The following is a 21,520-nucleotide window of genomic DNA, read 5'->3' as shown; positions in this document are numbered from 1 at the left end:
ATTTTTTACTGATCCTATTAGAGGCAGAAGGGTAGAGACCACACCACTTAATCCTGCTCCCCAAGTGCTGAAACTCTGAACAAGAGAATTAACACCAGGATCACAATTCTTCTTAGCTAGTGCAGGCTCTAGGGCGAACCAAGCAGCTTGTATACTCTCCACTAGGTTTCAGCCCCTAGGAAAATCTGGAGGGAACATTAGGCTCCTTTTCCCCAACTCTGTTTGGATACAAGTCAAAGGAACAAGGAATCACTCACCTGTGATTGAGTTACAATCTCCTGAGAGGCTTTGCTGAGAACTACAGCAAGTGTTTTTGAGATCCCATTCTTCATGTTAGAGTTGCCTGTGCAACCTAAAAAAATGTGCTTTCAAGCAACTCTGCTCCTTCTCTTCACCTATGTGAGAGTGTTAGTTCATTACTGGATTTCCCTCCTATAATTCTTGGAGTATTCTCTTTAAAAAAAAAGGAAATATTTGATTTTTTTTTCTGAAGGAAAATGGTGGGCATTTAATCAGACAAATTCCAAACAGAAATCTTTGTACTCTATATTTGAATAGTGGCATACTAGATTGTTCTAGACAGGGCTGCAGTTGTTTGTAAAACTATGAGAAAAGTTAATATGGAATTGATTTAAAAGTTTTTGTTTTCTTTTTCTCTCTCAAAAAAAAATTGCTTAGCAGAAAATCGTCTGGGAATGTATTTAGCTAAAGTCTTATTAAATGCCTCTTTAACCTAGTCACTTCAATAAATACTAATTACAAGAGATGAAAAGAGATATAAAGAATGTTTCACAAAGAGCATAATGGAAAAAATGTAATGGATTTTTTTTTCTTTTTTTACATGCTGGCAAAAACACAAAGCACAATGAAGCTGTTCTACATTAGGCTTTGAGAAGATAATGGTGCATTTTAAAACAAAACCTGTTATGGGATATGCTCCAGCAAATTTTGGGAAAACAAAATGCTTGCTGACTCCATCAGAGTACTTTAACCTCCAAGTCCAACTTTGATGACAAGCATGGAGCTGGAAAAGTATGGAGTGTGCAGGAGCATTTTTGCAAAATTTCATTTCCACCTGACTTTTCATTGGTAGACTTTTTTGTGTTCTGCTTATTTTAATACTTTGACCCATTCCTCATAATAATTTGTAGTAGGTTTGAAAGGAATGGAAAAGAAGTCATGTCTATTTTATAGACACAAATGAAAATCCAGATGATAAAAAGTCAGTGAAGATCATGTAGGAAATATCTGGCCAATAGAGTAATTAATATAGATCTCTCAAATTATAAAGTAATTACCTCATTCTCTCAACCATTCTTTTTTTTATGTTAGAAAATAATGACTTGGAACTTTTTATAAAGAAAGTAACTTTTAAATAGAAGTATGTAGATTTGTCTGTATATAATATCATAGGCATAGTAAGTAATAATCCTTAGCATTAAGAACCACATAATTGTCCAGCATGAATAATTTAAGGATTATATTCAAATGGTCACTGGTTGGCTTTTAGTTCAGTTTCAGATCTAGAAATTTTTGTGCATCATCTAATTTCTGGAGAATCCTAAAATCAATCAGTTGCCTCGATTTCAGGCTACTACATTCAATAGGTGTCTAAGCATTGTTTTCTTGGTGTGTTTAAGAAGAACCTAGACCTAAAAATGTGGGCAGAATTTAGGAACCTGGACTCCATTGCCATTTTTACATGTTCAAGGAAACACCAAAACTCGACCTAAGCCCATTAGGTGTGCTCTGAGTATACATGACCTTCTTTTGAGATTTCCTCCCATAGCCAGTTGTTGGCTGCAGCAAGGTAGTGCCATGCACTTTTTTCAACATCAGCTTACCACAACCTCGTCCTATGAGCTGAATAACAACCTTGAGATATGCACCTTGCAGGTGCAAAGGAAGAGGCAGACCTATAAGTGATTCAAGGGCAGGGAATGGAGCATCTCCACAGGATCCTGGTCCTCCATGACTAGATTGGGCAAGACAGTGTGCATGAGCTGGACACTCTACATTCCTCATGCCTTACTGATCTGTTTCACTCTTTGGCAGTAGTTTTGGAGTAATCTGCGCCTTCCTCCTATTTCCAGCACCCTTAGAGATGCACATGGACTTCTTATGAAGTCTACAAATGATTCAGGAACCACAAGCCAGCAAAACTCAATTAGCATGTGAGAAGGAATTGGGAAATCGGGATGTTTGGATACTTCTTAGACCAAGAAAAGTATTCAAATATTTTTAAAGACTGTGCCTTTGATGTCACTTTGTAATCAGATTTGGGGCTTTTGAAACATTTCTGTATATTATTATTATTCTATATATTATTATTATTTTACTAATATTATTATTATTTTACTACTAATATTATTATTATTTTTACTCCATAATTAACCACAGTTAAATGAATGACACAGGAATAATTACTCCAGGGACATTTGAGCAGAAATTGAACAAGAAAAAAATAGTAGTAAGCACTCTTTCTCTTCTATTTAGGGGAGTATCTCCTATATCACATCAGGATCCTACTTGGATTTGGCTGTTTCTAACATACTGGCTTTTTGCTTATATTTGCCCAGTACATGACTCACCCTCTGCAGCAGAGGAGGAATGTGTCTCTTAATTCCATATCTATTGTAAGGCACCTGCCCACAATTGATTTTACCAATATCTCTTTTTCATTACTGTCATCCACTAAGCTACTCGCTTTGTTAGATCTCAAATCTGAATGCAATTCAGGCTATAATAAAGGGAAATGCAAGTTAAATCAGTTAGCTTTTTGAGAACAAGTCCTGGGGTGTGTGAAGCAAAAACATATCCTGTAAGTGTCTGTTGCAACCAGTTTTATCTCTGAATGACTTAGTCCTTATTTTTCTTGCGTGTCCTGATTGATATTCAGACAGCAGATAGCTTTACTGGAGATATCAAGGCACAGAGGCTGGATTTCCACAGATCAGGGTAGGATTCAGTTCAACCTCCTTCAGAATAAGGCCCCCTCCTCCATGCTGTAGGTGCAATTTTTCAAGTATTATATATGCCATGAGGAACTTTGAAGTTAATAAATATTACTGTGTCAAATAAAATAAAATAAAGTCTCCTCAGTGAGACAAAGATCTACTTCACTGCTATATAATATATAGCTTTAGCCTCTGGCAGTGAGTTCTGGGAGTTATAGCAGTTGAAAGCAATTTGAGACTATAGCAGTGGTTTTGGATTAGAGAGTATCTAAACTACAAGAAAAAAATATTTTGCATAATAATAATAATAATAATAATTGTGTGAGGTGAAACAGTTGTGTAAATGATCTTTTAAAACTAACAATAAGTAAGTGTTAGTGCTTTAGAATTTTTTTTTAAAAAAGTGAGGGGTAATCTTTTTATGTGTTGATTGTGTTGATGACATTTAAATGATATATATATTAAAATTATAATTACAATCAACATTTTATATATATATATATTTATACATATATATATATATATATAATGAAGTATATGAAACATGGAAAGGCTTCAGTTCTTAGTTCTATGTAATAATTTTCCGTCAAGTTCTTTAGTCCTTATAGTTACCTATTGCTATAAGAGTGAAAGCTGACAAACTCAGCTTTCATACCATACTATTACCCCAGGTGTTAAAGGAATATTTCTAAGGAAAATATTACTCTCTTGGAAACTCTATGTCTTATTGTGAGGCAAAAGCCAAAAAAAAAGGCAATAAAAGCTGGACGTCTTCGTGAAGTTTATTGAGAGCTGAAAAGAAAATACCATTTGCATGTTCATAAAACCTGGACTACTAGGTATAGTTCATCTCTGCTGCTGAGGAATGATATGCTGGAGTTAAAGGTAAAGAGATGAGCTGCTAAAATGAAAAAGAGGGCAGAGCTATTTCTCTCTGAGGAAACACTTCAGTTTAAAAAGAAGAAAGCTGAGAGATATGTACCCAAGGCTCGCATCATGAAGGTGGTGCGTAAGATGGATGAAGGACCATCAATCGCCAATCACACAGTACAGCATGCACTCAAGAAGTGCTTTATGAAACTGGTTTAAAACAGAGAAAAGTAGTATTTTTCACAACACTTACTTAGTGAACTTCTGGAATATGTTGACCCAGGAGACTGCAAGGTTGGCAGGTTCAAAAAGAGCTAGAGACATTAATGAACCTCAAATCCATAAATAACTATTAAAGGGAAGAGGTTTCCTTTCTAACATTGCTAATCGAATGCCTGGATGTAATGTAGAATGAGAATAATGGACTGCAGAGAGTGGCGAGATTTCCATGCCTAAACTGTCTCCCATGGTCTCTGTCAAACAGGCTGGATGGACCTGAGAAAGATGGATCTAAAAAATAGGCTGGTTCCTTTTCTTCTATCTCAGGCAGCTGGTGGAAGGTCAGTAATATGTATCCCGATTCCTAAGGAGACATCCTCAAGGAAAATTGAAAGATAAATTTGTGGTTATAGTTAGAGAGTTGTGGTTCTAGTCAGTTGTAACTGGAGTAAGAGGTACTTGCAGTGTGTGTCCTGTGTACAGGAGAGAGGTGGGGAGATGGAGAGCTTCACCCAAGAGCAACAGGATACCAGGTGACAAAAGTGCTCTTGAACAAAGAGTTGTTGAAATAAGCATGTCTTTTGCATATTTGTTTTAAATGAGCAAAATAAATTGCATCAGCTCAAAGAGATTTTGTAAGTAAGTTCTACTTACAATGTTCAGAACGTTCTCCAAACATGGAGAAAGATTAATCACATTTGATATAAGACGTGAAACTCTCATAGGAAGAGCAGAACGTTCTCCAAACATGTAGGCAGTTAAAGGCTAGGGATATATTCACAATGACTTTGTCTACATGCTGGCTGATCTATTTTGTAATAGCTTAAGAAACAACAGGCATATTTAGCTAAGATCTCTCTTGGGTAGAAATGTTTTTCTTTTCTAGTCTTTCAGTATTAAACCCTTAATGACTTCTTCAGTTCTGTTTATGAGTAAAAAATCATTCTTGTCCTTCCCAAGGAAGGGAAATGATAAGATTCACATGACTAGTTGCCATTTACCAGTGTTGATCAAGTTTTGAAGAAACATCAGACATTGAAAAAGAGCATTCATAATCAATAACGCTCTCTTCGTAAACCAATAAATAAAAATAATAATAAAAAAAGATAAATTTTGCATAATGGCATACAGGTTCCTCTCCAGCAACATTTATGTCCTCTGTTCTGTTGTGTAACAAATCACTGTATCCTGCCAATATAACATGACACAGCATTATAATAGACCAGATAAGCTATTAATCAAATGAAATGGAAGCCACAGATAGTATCTACTTATGAAAAAAAATACACATTTTATGATTTTAAAGATGATGTTCTGCAACATGTTGTGAGACAAGATTAGTGCTCTAAATTCTGCATGAATCATTGCTTATCTGCCATCTCTTGCAAATGTACTGACCATTCAACTTAAGAAAAGTCAGATGGACGTTCACCCAATGATTAAGCCATTTTTAAATATACTGTGGTTTTATACAGGTATGAAGACAAAAAGACATCAGGCAGGACTATATTACATCAGTCCCTGCTCCCCAAACACATCACAGTGGGAAGCAATCAGGTTGGATACATACAGGCTATCTAGCAGCAGATGATGGAAAATAAAAAGTCAGCCAGTGTTTTTGACAGCACTCACTGAGATAAAATTCTTTCTGAAATACAGAGTCGATTGTCATTTCAAATAGCATAAATATTTATACAACAATCTCTCCTCTATATTCGGAGATTCAGCTGATTGCCAGGAAGACAGGTCTATGGATTTATGCTTCTTATTTCATTCATTCTTTTTTTTTTTTTTTTAATTCCCCATGCTTTTTTGAATACGAACAAGCACTGATTTCTTTAACATTTCCTTACCTTCAAATATTTATGCAGAATCTTATAGCATTTTCTGACAATTAACTATTATTATTCTGTTTGGTCGTGCATGGAAAAAAAACTTGAGATCAGCATCAAAATTGACAGACTGTGAAAATGTAGACTGTGGCTCCTAGTTCTGCCTCTAGTCACAAGACAATTTATTTTAAAAAGATAATAGTTATAGCAGCTTTACTACTAACAACATTTGCTCATTAAGATTTTTTTTAACTGTTTTTGTCATCTAGTTAATGGACTATGAGAGAATCAGTATCATACTTTAATAAAGGCAAAGAATCATGTTGCTTGTCTTGAAAGTTAAAAATGATACTGTTGGAGAGAGATGACTTCTGTTGTGTAGTTAATGTAACCACAATAGTTACAATCTTGACTGCCATGAAGATGGAATTAAATATCATTCAAATTTTAAAAGGTGTATTGGTAAATTACTGGATAGGGTAATTAATAATGGTAAAGACAGATATTTGCTGTGCATATTTCTGAACAGGAAAGGAGGGAAAATTGGAAGGAAAATAATATCATCATACTGTGTAAAGTGGATGATACACCTCTGACTCCAACCATAATTAATACTATCCAGAATCAATTACTAAAATTGAACATTTTAAGATGGACATGTCCAGATAATTCTCACCTAATGACCTAAAAGATAAGCCTGAGGAACTCTATGGATCAAAAATGCTGATTTTGACAGTATCATTTGAATCGCTGGAGATATTCCAGAAACTAAAATAAATCCATGTTTTAACAACACATGAAAATGGATTAAATTGTTCATATGGGAAACTGCAGATTGATTGATACAGCAGAGGCCCACACAGAATCATAGAATGGCTAAAATACAACTCTATCAATCAAATTGCAAGAATTAGCTTTAATTAATTCTATTCCACATTGTAGAACATTAAACTATATTGGCAACATTTTGATATGTTTACAACTCTGTGTGATGAAAATAATGATGTTGCTGCAATAGATTTCTATAATATCCTTGACTTTAGACCACATGGCATCTTGAGTGATAAACTCAATATTTTCATACTAAATGAATTAAAATCTTCTTAAATAATAAGTTCCAGAACATAATCCTAAATGCCAAATCATCATCAAGCAGCTGCATTTCAAGTGGGATCCCAGTGAGGGTTTTTTAGTTCTTTTTAGCTCTGTGTTTTTAATTCTTTTTGTCAATAACTTGGGGATATTTTAATGCACAATAGAATGTACATGCACAAAAATAACAGCTTTTGTACATGACAACATGGTTAGGTATAGGATATGTAAACAAAGAAAACACACTAACCTTATAGCTTTTAAGAAAACTGCATGTGTTTCAAATATAAAAATATACATCAAAGACAAAGAATTGAGGTCATGGTAATACAGTGGGAGACACTGATCTTGAGAGCCATGACTCTAAAAAGGTCGTAGGATGACAAAAAAAATACAGCTGAGTACAGTTTCACAGTGCAACACTGTAATCAAAAAGGTTAACATTATCCTGGGATTATAAATACACAAATATTCCACAGGGTATAAAACCCTGCTTGTCAAAATTACAATGTTTCCTGTAATTCTGTGCACAGTGGTGGTCCCTGTATGTTTAAAAAGGATGCTGAAAACATTGGAAAGGATTCAGAAATAAGCCACTAAATGACTGATGGGCTGGAAAAATTGTAAAATATGAAAAAAAAAAAAAAAAAAAAAAAGAATGATATCAGTCGGTTTAGGTTATCTTAGGGACCACAAGAGAGAAATGCAATCACATGCCACAATCACCTATAAGAGAAAACAAACTTTAACAATTGATAGAGCTTCAGTTTAGAAGACAAACATACTAAAAAGGCCACTGGAAAACTGGATAAACTCAGAAATAAAATGTTTTGTTATATATTTATTAGCAATGCAAATATTGCCATAGAGGATGCCACTAACATCAGCTATAAGAGCATCCTTTTTTTCAGAGGGTATTTTTATTGCATGTAGAAAGATGGGGACTACCATTATCAATAGTACACTGTATCTGGAAAATCGTCATAGAATCATAGAATGCTTAAGGTTGGCAGGGACCTCTAGAGGTCATCTAGTCCAACCCCCCTGCACATGCAGGGTCACCTAGAGCACGTGGCACAGGACTGCATCCAAGCGGGTTTTGAAGATTTCCAGAGAAGGAGACTCCACAAGCTCTCTTGGCAACAGTCCCCTTACTGTTAAGAATTTTTTCCTTAAGTTCCTGTGGAACTTTTGATGCTTTCGTTTCTGGCCATTTCCCCTACTTCTATCAGTGGCCACTACTGCGAAGAGGCCGCCCCATTCTCCTCACTGGCTCTCTTGAGCCAATATATATATTAATCAGGTCTCCTCTCAGCTTTTTCTTCTCTAGGCTGAACAGGCCCAGCTCTTTCAGTCTTTCCTCATAGGACAGATGTTCCAGGCCCCTGATTATCATTTTTTTTTGAAAATGAAGGCCTCCTGATGGTATAAATCCCAGTGGTATTGATCTAGCAATGTTACAGTGTTTGCCATTTCTAGCCCATTTGTAGGTTTCCTGACCAGCAGTGACTCCTTGGACTGACGCATTACCTGCCCTGAACTGTGACATCTCTTCCTGACTTTTTCCATCATGGCTGCTGCAGGCTCATCTGCATGATCAAAAGATTGTAATTCTGATGAAAACTGTCACTACCACAATTCCCTGACTGTTAAGATTTTTTAGGTGCTATAACATACAGCCAAGGACAATTTATACTCTTCCATGATAGGAAAAAAATAAAATAATAAATATTAAATAAAAACCTTCCATTTGCATTTATACAACTTCATACCTACTAGCAAATTTCCTACAATCAAATCTACCAGATGAACTACGTTAAAAAGTGAGTATGAATCATTTCTTCCTGGATAATAAACCTAGTGTTTGGTGATAGCTCAAAAAACACTAAATTTCCAGGGCATACAAGTTGTGTAAAGGATAAAAACTATTCGGGACATTATTTTCCTTTCAGATTTCAGGCAAATAGATCCAGCAGTGCATTTTGAGTTAATTCCCTTTTCCTGATATACAAGAGAAGGATCATCATCTGTGAAAAGGATTTTGCGTCTAGCACCTGTCAGAAGGATTTTGTTGGGCAACAGATACTCAAATCCTCTGGAGTACTTAATCCAGAAAAATGCTTTTGTACAGAATATTATGAAGAAAAGGGTATATGTGAAAACATCTTGACTATGTTTTGTGACCCTACCAATCAGATTCAGCCTTCTGTACCAGACGCATCCTGTAATCATCTGGTCCATCTCTAATAATTTCCGACTACCACCATGAATGTGAAACCATATACGTTAACTGTCCCCATAAAACACAAGCTTGCTGAGGGCTTATCATCTCTAATGATGGATTCTTACTCTTTATTTTTCAGGATATACGATATATAGGATAAAAGATAACTACAATGCCCTTAAACTGTGTCAGAGATAGTAAAATAAGGCAGAGATCCTTGAGCTCTTCCTCCATCTTTCTGTACATGAAAATAGAGCTGTTCCCTTTAATTATTCTCTCAATTTAGAATGAAATAATGTTATCTCTAATTTCATGGACTCATGCAACTAAAATCAAATCCAGAGTCCTACTGGGACTGAAGCTGTGCAGTACATCTTAACTAAATTTTTCTAATGTGGAAATAAAGTCTTCTTCTGTGTGCATAAAATTATTTTCATTTGGGGCAAGAGTTTTCTACATACCCTAAAACATAATGGGAATTCCCATCAAGATACGATACCACTCTGATTTCATTAAATATATACACTAAAAAATGTATATATTACTTCCAAAATCTTTATATCATTTTTTTACTTGCTTGGTTGCTTCTTTTGAGGAGGAGGATTATAAAAAATCAATTTTCTTCCTTTTTTCCAGTTTTGAGTTTTTGTAACATACAAAGATCGTATTTTAAAACTTTCCTTCAAACTTTTTTGAAGGAACTTTTTTTGAAACTTTCATTTTTTTTTTCAAACTTTCCTTGGTCTGAAGACTGCAAGTATTTTTTTTTCCCAGTGAAACTTGTGATTCGTACAGAAAAAACTTGCCTCCAGGAGTGAATGCTTTAAGTACCTGCTCATATATCATGATACATGGAGTTTGTGATCAGGTAACTCTTGGGAGAAGTGATATTGACTGCTCTGAGGCCTATAAATGAGCTAAATGGTATTCTTATTTGGTTTCAAGAAGCTCGCAGAATGCTCAGTAAGCACATGCTATTCATTTTTACACATTTTTGCTACTCCTAAATGTAATTTTTATTCATTAATTCCAGGATCAGCTCCCATGGATTCTATGAAAATACTTTACTGAGAGCTCACTCTCTTCCATCTATATGCAAAAACATATATAGGTCAAACAAATCTTCCCTTCCTGGGACACCTACAGATCAGTGTTGCCATCTCCTGGAATAACACACAGAAAAGGACTCAGCATCCTGCCTCCGAGAAATGTTTCTCTTGTTGAGAATCCTGATCAGAATAAACAATCTTGCCTACATAAACTCTTTTGAGTGTCTGAAAAGCTGCAGCTGTAGCTGTAACACTAGCTGCTCATATCTGTGAAACTTTAGGTACCTTTGGATCGATTTGGATACTTAATTAAAAAAGGTCAGAGTGCCATGGGTAGACACAGCAGCAAATTAGCAGACAGCTCTTGTGGATCCTATTCTTCCAAGTGCCACAACTCACTGGATTTCCTTTCTCAAATCCCACACCCTGCCATTCACTTTGCTCTGATTAAAATGGAGCTACGGAGATTCGCATCTAACTCAGTCAGTATCAAGGCAGAATGTCTATATATCCACTAATTATTTTAAATACCCAAATATGAACATGTCAGTCTAAACTGGCAAGTATATGAAATGGAAATAATGAATTTGAATCTGGATGTTCAGAAAACATGCAGTGGTCTAGGATAAGACTCAAGTCTTAGGAGTAGGTGGGAGTCTGCTTCCACCAGGCTTTTGTACTACTATGATTGTGTGGCTGTTATTTCCTCAGCAACAGCTCAAATGCAGCCCCAGCCTCATCCAATTCTACATTTTCCTGCTTTTCTCTCTTCGGGATATCATCATGGAAACAGTCTTGGTTACTTAATGTTCCTAAAACGGTACTAGCTTAGCCAATCAATGCCATTCTGCTGTTAAGCAAGATGTTTTTGCTTTTTGGAACAATATTGATTAGCTAATTATTGCCATTAAAAATGCCTCAGACCGACACACACTAAGCCACTAGTGCAATATAGGTAATATAATGTTAACTGTTAGAATTATATTGTTCTGTCTTGTTTGCAGATCTTCTTTACTTTTAAACATCTTCAGCCCTCTCATTCTGCTAATATTAAAAAAAAAAAAATCCACCTCTGTTTTCACTGAAGGTGGTGCAAAATTAAGGACAAACAACACGATCCATATCTTGCCAGGAGGCAATAAGATACAAGACACAAAAGTGACATGCCCATGCATAGAGATACAGCAGTTCCTTCAAATTTTTTAAAGTTAAAGCATAATTCCACCACATTCAAAATTATTTTATAAAGCAATTGACAACAGGAAAAAATAGAAAATTGGCAGGAAAGTAAGACCTGGCTGTCGAAAATTGAGAACTTCAAACTGTGAGTTAGAATATATATGTGTATCTATATATATTTCTATTGCATCATTAGAAGGAGAACTTGGCTCTACAGCTGTATTTATGATGATTGAAGGATTCTTCTGTTTATATTTAGCCATAAAACTGCATACACTTAAAAGCCTTGATACCTCTCTAAAAAGAGAGCAGCCAATCTGACTTTCTCTGTACTCCAGTAGTCTATCAACCTGAAACTCAAAGTGTTTTGTGGTATTTGCCCTAGATGACAAACCATTCCTTTTTGCTAACTTTTCATGTGTACCTTGTATATTTAACTGTGTATGTGCTTCTGAGTGTATGCAATTACACACAATATACATATCTTACATATATGAGGTATATATACAAAACTATTTTATAATAACTGTATATAAATATACGTGTAATATCATTTTATCTTGTGCGTATTATTTATTATAAACAGTTTATTCACATTGCAGATATGGTAGGCATAACACTGTATAACAGAGTGGTTGCTGAAAGCTCAGTTTCAGATTCTTAAAACCCATATCAACTTCATGAAGTCCAAACAGTTTCCAGAAAAGGGAACAGTGATGGTCTATGGATGATCAGCAGAGATAAAAAGCCTTTAGGCTGCACCCTCACTGGAATAGATAAGTAAAGAGAGGGGCTGCTGCTTTCACTCTAAATTCTCAAGTGCTTTCAAGAGCGAGCAAACTCATGGTTAGCTCTGTCAAAAAAAGATCTTTAAGAAAGAAAAAGCACAGTCACAGAGACAGCTTTCCCTCATACACGACCTAAGATGCAACTGGTCTATGATGGTCCATGTACCTCAGAGCATGTCAGCCAGGGCATCAGTTGAATATAGTAATTGCTGGTCCTTGCCTACTCAGTTATACTCTAAGAGTATACCTAGAGTTTTCATACTAGATGCTTTCCAAGGGCTTCTGTGGGAGAAAGCTTTTGCTTCATGCCCCATGTGTTGCTCTCAGCCTAACACACTCATGCAATTGGGACCAATAAGCCAGACAACCCTTGTTAGGTCTGAATATGACCTTAGAGAAAAAGACAGAACACACACATGTAACAAAAATAGGTAAGACAAAATCAGAAAAGTATCTATCTGATTCACAATCAGCCAGTGCTAGCACTTGGTTGAGTTCTCCTAACCAACCTCACTCAGCAGACAGCAGTTAGGTACTCAGGGGGAGCAGCTGCTTGACAGGCAACTTGAAAGTCAATGGATTGGTAGTTTTGTTCATTCTGGAAGAACAGATTAAGCAAAAAAATTAATCCTCCATAATGGGACAGTATTGTCTCATGATAATCCTACAAATACTGACATTACTACTGACATAGAACGTCTCATTGAACAACCAGCACTCCACCAGCTGTGTGAATGGGGAAAGGGAAGAGCAAAGAAAGAAGGAACTGTTAAGAGTTTGTTTGTTTTTTTTTTCTCTTTGCTACAGTTTTGTTCCAGGAAGGGATTTAAACTCAAGGCACTTCTTGCTCTGGGGCTTGGCGTATGGCCACCTATGTGTCCTTGTTCACAAGCAGAGTCAGCCCTCTAGCTTCACTCTACTTCATAAACAAATGAAATCCAAAAATATCCTCTTCTGTGAACACATTCTGTGTGTGTGTATGTGTGCATGTGTGATTAATGCCGAGATTCTGTAAAAATATTCTACTTCATCAAAACTCTAATTTACATACATTTTTGGGACACTATAGAGAATGATTAACATGATGTATCATAATTCAAAAGGAATGTTGACTGGGGCTTTTTAGGAGCCTGAAATACAGGAGCATGAGGTAGATAAGCATATGGAGCTCAGTGAAGGAAACAGGAGGCTGCCTATTCTGCTGTGATTTATGTTCCTCAATGTGTGCGAACTTGATGGTTTTCTGAGATAAGAGATTTTGTTTTTTTTTAAAAAAAAAAAAACTATCACAATGAAAAAAAAAGTTAGAGAGCTTTCTTTATTCATTTTTGATATGTTCGACAACTTCTTCCATCACTTCTTGCAGACTACCAGATTTGAAAAATAGTTAGCTCTGTAGCCTCATGTATAAATTTAGAAGCATTTAGAAATGTTCATTTTATCACTTAAAGAATTTGTAGTAACATTCATCCTGTAAAACAAAATTAAAATATATACTCTGTCTTTTAAGTCTATGCATCTGAACCTAGATTAATGTTAAATTCTCTCATCATTTATTTATTTCTTTTTATTCAGCTGGATACTGACAGCTCTCCGGGGACCTAGAATATGAGAATCACATAACTGTTCCCCAGCTGTGTTCTCTATTACCAAAACAATGTAAATACTACGCTTTTGCCAAGTCCGAATTTCCAACTAGTGGAAATGCTTGCCAGTAGTCTTCCTGAAAGGAAATCACCTCATGTATTATTCACATGGCCATAGCTCTGCTTAGTAACTTTCCAGCAGGAAAACACTATTTCCCTGCGATGAATTACTTGTCCTCACCCCCAGCAACATGCACTGCAATTAATTATTGGTTTGCCCTGGCTGATAATCAGGAGCACAGGAGACAGAGAAAAGCACTCACCACCCCAATGTCAAACTGCCAGTGACTTGGAAACAGAATTTCTTGCAGTAGTTTTCTGTATTCACATCACTATGGCATACGGGCTTGCTTATTGTTTCATAAACAATGTATTTTTGCTGGTTTGGTTGTGGCAAATATTTAATAACTGGTGATATCCTGCCATCCGTCCTAGAGGTAAGAATTGATAAACATGGGAGTAGAGCCAATAGGTGAGAAAAAAAGAAAAAAAAAAATCTTTTGATCAGTTAATAGCTCCTCAGAGTACCTCTGGGACACAGTACTTTCTATGTTTTCCTCCTCTGTCAGGTTATAACTTAACAAAGACCTTTATTAAACCATCCTGTGATTCCCTAATCTCTTTGTCACCTGTACAAACCCTTGGGGTGTTGCCAAGCTCTTTTCCCTCACATGCACTTCAGGCATTTGTTCAGAAATACTTGAATTTAAAAGCTGGGTAGTTTTGCAACATTTCAAGGTTGTCTGTGGTGCTTCTGACACTAGCACTTATTCTAGACACGGATGTTCCTAAATGTTACACATTATCCACTCTAAAGTAAGCACGAGGTTTAGTTTTAAGTCAGTGGAGAGAGACAGTCATTTCTAAAGGTCACAAAGTGAAATCTATTCAGCCTTAGCTGACCATTATGCCTAAAGGAGAAAGGCAGGATCTCTGCTAGAAGTTTATGGCAGTCACAGCTCTCCATTTTATGTGATATAAATAGGATTTATTTCAGTCACTTAATGTAGAAGTCTAGCATTGTTAAGAAGCTGCAGGATGACCTCTTTGGTCTCAAACTCTCTCTCCAGAAGCTCTCAAGCCTCCCGTAGATGTCTACCTTTCACTAGACAGCTGTTCCCAATCTAGTCAACAGTTAGATAGCCAATACATTCAGTGAACCCCAGAAAGCTGACCAGACAGCAGCCATCTATTTTTAGGATTAATCTGGGGCTCAATCATGCATTTGGTTCCTCTTTGGAAGAGGTCTAGAATCACATTTACCTCACCAAGTGAGACCACTCTGAACAGTATTTAGCTGTATTTAGGGTGTGTCTAAGATCTTCTTAATGTTGGCAGATACTGCACAGGACTTCCAGGTGACTCCTGCTCTCTGAAGTAGCAGCTGGAGATCAGATGTGACTTCCTTGTCTCGTTTATTACTGGATCGCTGTTATTAGGCAACTGAAGCAAATTTTGTACCCGTCAGGTCTGAAATATTCTGTAAGGTACCCCTGTGGCCTACTTTGGGTGATGAACTATCTCTAAATGCAGAGTAGGAGTGATAAAGGATTAAAGTTACGGGCTGGGCACCCTTATTTCTCCTGGTGGTTTGCAGAAAGATGCCCAGCGGATTTCACAGTCTCAACCAATGCTCCATGTCACCACTGGGTGTCTCACCAACCAACTCTTTCGGGAAGGTGGAGCAGTAGTGATGATCATTGCTGTGGTTGCACAAGGATGGAAGAACAAGAGTGAATGACAGCTTAGAAGGGAAAATAAGGTCTGCAAGTCACAGAGAGAATTTCAGCCACTGCCCCTGCAGCCCCAGCAAACATGGACAACCCCAAACTGTGGTCTGAAACTTCCCCACAGAAATATCAGACATTACTACACCTGTGTTATTGAAAATGATCTAAGGTTACAGGAAGAGCCCAGCACAGTGAAAATCTATCCTCAACCTGGTTAATTCTGTTCTTTCTGTGTCCATCATCTTCTTTTTCATATTGTACATGACTATGGAAATGCATGTTCAATATTCCTTATCCACCTTAGTGAATGTGCATTGATGCTATAGATCATGGCCTCAGTTGATTAGTACAAAAGAGATTAACTGAGATGCAGAAAAGTTCTTCTGAAAGCAAACAGCATGCTTGAAACCATGCACCTTTATGACATTACCTTGCAAAAAAAAAAAAAAAAAAAAGAAAAAAGAAAAAAGCATCATACCGAAATAGCATTAAAGAAAGACAAATTAAACCGGAAAGTAGTAACCAGGGGAGTCTTAGAGTTAATGCAGCATATTATTATAACAACACATGCCATCTGGATCCTAGTTTGCTACAGTACAGAAGCATCTTTGCGTTTCCTTCCCCCTCGTCTCCCTTCTCAGCGATCATTCAGAGTTCGGGAAGGTGTGCAGGACACCAGTGCTGCTGCATGGTTTGAAGCACTTTTGGAAATACCTGTCAAAACGTGTAGGCATTAGACAGATAGGCAACTATAATCAAACAGTCCCATGTCACTTTTCAAACAGTTTCAAACAATTTCACCAATCTTTCACGAGCCCTTGCAAAACCCTCCACTTTCCCTTTAGTGTCAGAGCCCTTAGACACTCATGGGAGCTCTTTGCACAAAAAGTCTCGAAACGCTAGAGGGCCAGTTGGTTTGGGAAATGCCGCCGTGACATGAAAAACCCTCCAGAGACACGTCAGCGCTCCCATTTGCAAACTCATTTTGGAGAGGTTTGGATTTCTTTTCTTTTTTTGCTTCTTCTTTTCTCCTAGTCTTTGGTAAGGGAAAAGATCAAAGTTGTTGTTCTCAGGTACCTAGAGCTGTCACCCAACACTAGAAGGTTTTTGTTTCCAGCAAGTGGAAAAAAAAAGGACAGATTCTCTACTTGGCTACTTTTGATGAAATAAAGTCAAACTTTAAAAGAACAAAGCCAGGTCTTCAGGTTATGGAAACGCATGCAGCACCATTGGAAAGGAAAGTTTTATCCCATTTTATACCCATCTAAACTTCTGGTCTTGCTTTCCCCAGTGAAAATGAGGCTGAGGGAGCCTAACTTCACCTTGATGATCCCCATGCTACACTAGGAGGACACAGGGGCCTCACAGCTCCTGCCACCTCACCAATAGTCTGCAGGAAATTGGGATCATTTATTTATTTATTTTTAATAAACATCTAGACACACAGGCACATGCACGCAAGCATCCTCTGTATTTTCAAGGCAATTCTATTTCTACCTGCAGGGGAAGATCAGTTCTGTTGCTTGCATAATTTTGATAAAGCACAAACAAATTTTCTTAGGGGTGAATAATCAAGTCCCTTTACATTCTTAAACAACATTGAGTTTGCAGTGGTTTCTTTCTCCTTAAGTAAATTGCAAAATAAGTTTTCATTTAGTGCAAATGTAGAATGTACCAACTTACCATTGAAATAACTAGTTTTATCATGATAATATTAGCAGTCTCTTTGATATACTATAGAAAAAGCTATATAGCATTAGAGAAATAACATCCCATGATAGAACAGTATCTAAACTGTATTTACTTTCATAGCTGATGAACTGTTAGCAAAAGAATCCGCAACTACAAACAACAGATCAAGTTGGCTGCAGGCAAATAAAAGGCACAGCCAGCTATTTGCTGCAGAACATGCTTATCTATGATATGTTTATATGAGGAAACACTTATACAATGCTTATTACAATATCCCAGACTCACAATTGCTTTTATCTAAGATTCCACCCCCTTGAAAAGTCAGAATTACCATAAAAATCTTTGGCATAAAAATCCAAACAGTATGATATTCATTCTCTTCACAGCTGTTACATTTATGGAAATGCAATAACAGCAAACTTCTCAGATTTGGCAAAGAGGGTTTTTTTTTTTTTTTTTTTAACCAGATGAATGTCTACCAGTAAAAGAACGTAAGTGAAAAGAAAAAACTGTATCACTCCTATTTTCTAAAGAAGTGTATTGTGGTCCAGAGCATTTTGAAAGTTAATGAAAAAGTCTTTTTTTAAAAAAAAAAAAAACCTGTATGCATATTTCAGCTGGCGCTGCATGCACAGAACATATTTAATAAAATCACTAGGCAAAGCAGGCATATGTCAAGGTAAAAGCCACTGCCTGGAATTTTCTTGCACTGCAGTAAACCTAATAGATTGTACTTGCTAGGGGCAAGAAATGCAGCAGTGGATTAAAGTTTCAGGTCCCTGAAACTTTAATCCACTCACATAATTTTGCCCCTTAACCAAACAATCTATGTGGTTTACTGAGAGAAAGAAAAATCCCTGGCCATTTCTTTCTATTGCTATTGCTGTGATTTGCTCAAGCCGCGCTCCGGCAAGCCACAGTGGGAAGCTGCATAGAGTAGGAATGTCTGCAAGTGAGATGCACAGAGAGAAACATTCAGCAAAAGACGCAAGGCAAAGAAGACTGCAACATACCTTCAGCAGTGTGCTCTTTCCTCCCAAGCCAGGCAGTTTCCAGGCATGTACACTGCTGATGGGACTGGGGAAGTAATTGTAGACGGGCTACTAATAAGTAGATTCATGACACCAGATGTGACAGCAGGGTGTCACTAGGTCCTTTTTCAAACTTGCCTCCAGTGCTGTCTCCTAGTTCCTCCAGACAGAATGAGGCAGTTGCCGCTAGGATCAGAGCCGAGGAAGCACACGGGTGCTTTTTGACTGCGGTTGCTAATGCTCCACTTTCAGGGAAAGCGCAGAAGTATGTGTGTGCCTGCACTAACTGCACACACTCATCAGCCTGCTACGAGCAGGGAGATGTGATATGCATACTGAAAGCGCCGTGCAGGGAGGAGGACTTCTGAAGCACACCCAAGCCTCTCCTGCTCGTAATTGCACCCTCCTGACCTCACTGGGTTAGAGCACTGCCGGAGAATTTATCAATAAGTCCATCAGGAATAAGCCACGGCTCTGAAATAGTGCATGAGGGGGAAGCGGAGGAGGGGGCAAAGGCAGCTCCAACGCTTCAGAGCAGCAAACTTTCTAGATAGATGCTTTCCATTCCTCTGCCTTTAACACTCCTGCTGCAAATGTCATGGTCCATAGGTGACAGCAATTGGATTTGATTTTAATTAATAATCTGAGAGAGGATTTCTTTAGTCATGATAAAGCACATTTTTAACAGGAGTGCTTAATGAGAATTATTATTCCAGAGGTTATAGAAGTATCCACAGATCCCAGCTGTGCGGATGGCCCCTTGGAGCTAGGTATTGTACTGACAAACTCTGAAAAATAGAACGGACTGTCAGACCAGATATGCCAAGTAGAGAAAATATCAAAATCTTTACCTTTCAGGGGAGAAAATGAGCTTTGGATGTTGTAAATGATGTACCCAAGGTCATACACGGAATTTGAAGCCAGATCTCCCTCATCCTATTCCATTGTCTTATAAATAAAACTCGACTGCTTCTGCAGACATGAATCACTAGCTCATCAGGCAGCCTGAGCTGCCACTGTCAACGAGCTCTCAAACAACCCTATGAACCACAGTCATAACTGGCCATTTTACTGACTTCTGTCTTCATGTCTTCAGGTCAATTCATTTTTAAGAGCAACATCGTAATAAGGCAGCATATTTATATGCAATCTTTTCACACAAATTTGACAGCACAGGCTTGACAGGTGAGTCTTCTGATGGAAAGTGCTCCAATCTTCTAGAAAAGTGAGCTTTCACATTAGCTTGTACACCTTCTTAAACAAATTAGGATGTGCAGGTTTAAAATGGCTTCACCTGTCCACTCCCTGCTCTTTCTCCAGATCCCACTGTGGAGCATTGTGTTCAGAATGGTTTGAAAGGGAAGAAAAACAGATAAGGAGTCATTAGCAGCAAAGCATGGCAGCTCTGTGTGGTTTTGGAGATCCCTCATCTCAGGAACAACCAAATCCTGCTTTGTTTGTGAGGTGTGATAAGATCACAGCTCAAGGTGGTATGGCTTCAGGCCATAAAGATAAACCGTAGATATGAAAAATTTTCAGAGGCTTTCCTGGAGAAGCAGCATATCTGCAGAGAATTTTTTTCTGAGTTAAGGGAAGAGTTTCTTTTTGGCTACAGTTATTTACTGACTACTGGACAGAACAGCCTTCAGTCTGTTGTGTTTGCAGTCTTAATGAACATATAATACAAGACAGACTTAGTGTAGCCAAGCTGGTAAAATGTAGTAATTCTGAAAAACTACAGGACTGACCCTATAGCTCTTTATTCTAAATCTGTTTTTACCTGTTAGTATATTAGCTCAATAAAACTGCTCAGGAGTAGCTTAGTTCAGGTTGCCATTGAAATGAGAATTTTCCATTTGGAGAGAAGAATTTGGTCCCTGAAAAAACACTTACGGAAAGCTAAAAGGAAAAGTCTTGTGGTGTTTATTCCAGAGATTCAAAATTTAATATGGTAATAATTACGTAGTAGTAATAGGTTTCAGATTTACCTGAAAGCAATTCAGCCCTTATCCTATATCAGACCTGAGCATTAACAGATCTGGGCAGTTCTATTGGTTTTCCCAGTCCAGAGAAGGAAGCACATAAGAAAACTCTAAATCTGCAGATATTTAATCAAACAGGCAATATATAAGCAGTCCCATTAAAAAACATAGGGATGGTCCTGTGAGGGAATTCTAAGTCATGAGTTTTTATGGACATCTCTGAGGTGCTGTCATTAAATGGATTGAGCTTGTCTTAAGACTGGTCTTTACTGAAGACTGGAGTTGCAAATGCATATTGGAAAGAGTGAAACAAACAATTCCAAAGATGAAGAAAGATTTGTGCCATCGTGTTTTGTACAGCTGGGAATATGTAGTGAGCTGGGATCAGAAGGAATAGAATATTTTTGGTGGGGTAAGAGATTTTCACAACTCCTTTGCCAGGCACGGTTTGGTAGAGGTATTCCAACATGAACAGCTGTGATCAGATGTAGATATCTTTCTCCTGAACAGGTGAACCTCACCTGAAGGTGCCTCCCTCTGAGCAGGCAAGCAATTCCACTAGTTTTAGTTCCCAATTAACATTGTTAGTCCCACCTGAGCACAGAACTAACTTCAATTTGCAAGAATATTGTTCATATAACACCAGTTCAGAGGAATAATCCCTTTTTGACAATACTTAAAGTCTTATTAACAGTAGTTAAACTAATGGTGATTTAAAGAAACCCTAAATTTAAACATTCATTTAATGAATATCTCCTTACTGAAAAGTGAAATCTCTCAAACAAATTCCCTTTTCCTGGGAAACAGGCACTTCTTATAAAAAGGAACAAGCATCATTCCGCTCAAGAGCTTAATCATCCTTATGTGTATATTACAGTATGATATAGGATGCTTTTTCTATTGAATATTATACATATATTCTATAGCATATATAGCTTCCTATATTCTATAGCATATTATATATATATATATGAAAGAATGTTCTACATATAGAATATTCTATACAAATGTAACAGGTGAATACAGCCTACAGTCTTCATTTAAAAGAAATTCCATTTTCCCCTATGAATAGATTAGCTGAGATGAATAAAAGAAAATCTTTTTCTTTTTTTCTCTCGTTGTTTTTAAAAGAAAAAGTACATCAAAAAGCTGATTCATTTGGTCAAGCTTTTCTTTTTAACAGCTATCTCTTTCAGGTGCTGAAAGACAAAATGCATTCAAAATATTAA

This window comes from Tinamus guttatus, unplaced genomic scaffold, assembly GCF_059628265.1.
Source record: "Tinamus guttatus ecotype Peru unplaced genomic scaffold, ASM5962826v1 Tinamus_guttatus_pri_ptg000602l, whole genome shotgun sequence".
In the NCBI taxonomy this organism is placed as follows: Eukaryota; Metazoa; Chordata; class Aves; order Tinamiformes; family Tinamidae; genus Tinamus; species Tinamus guttatus.
Note: the sequence above shows the minus strand (reverse complement) of the source record.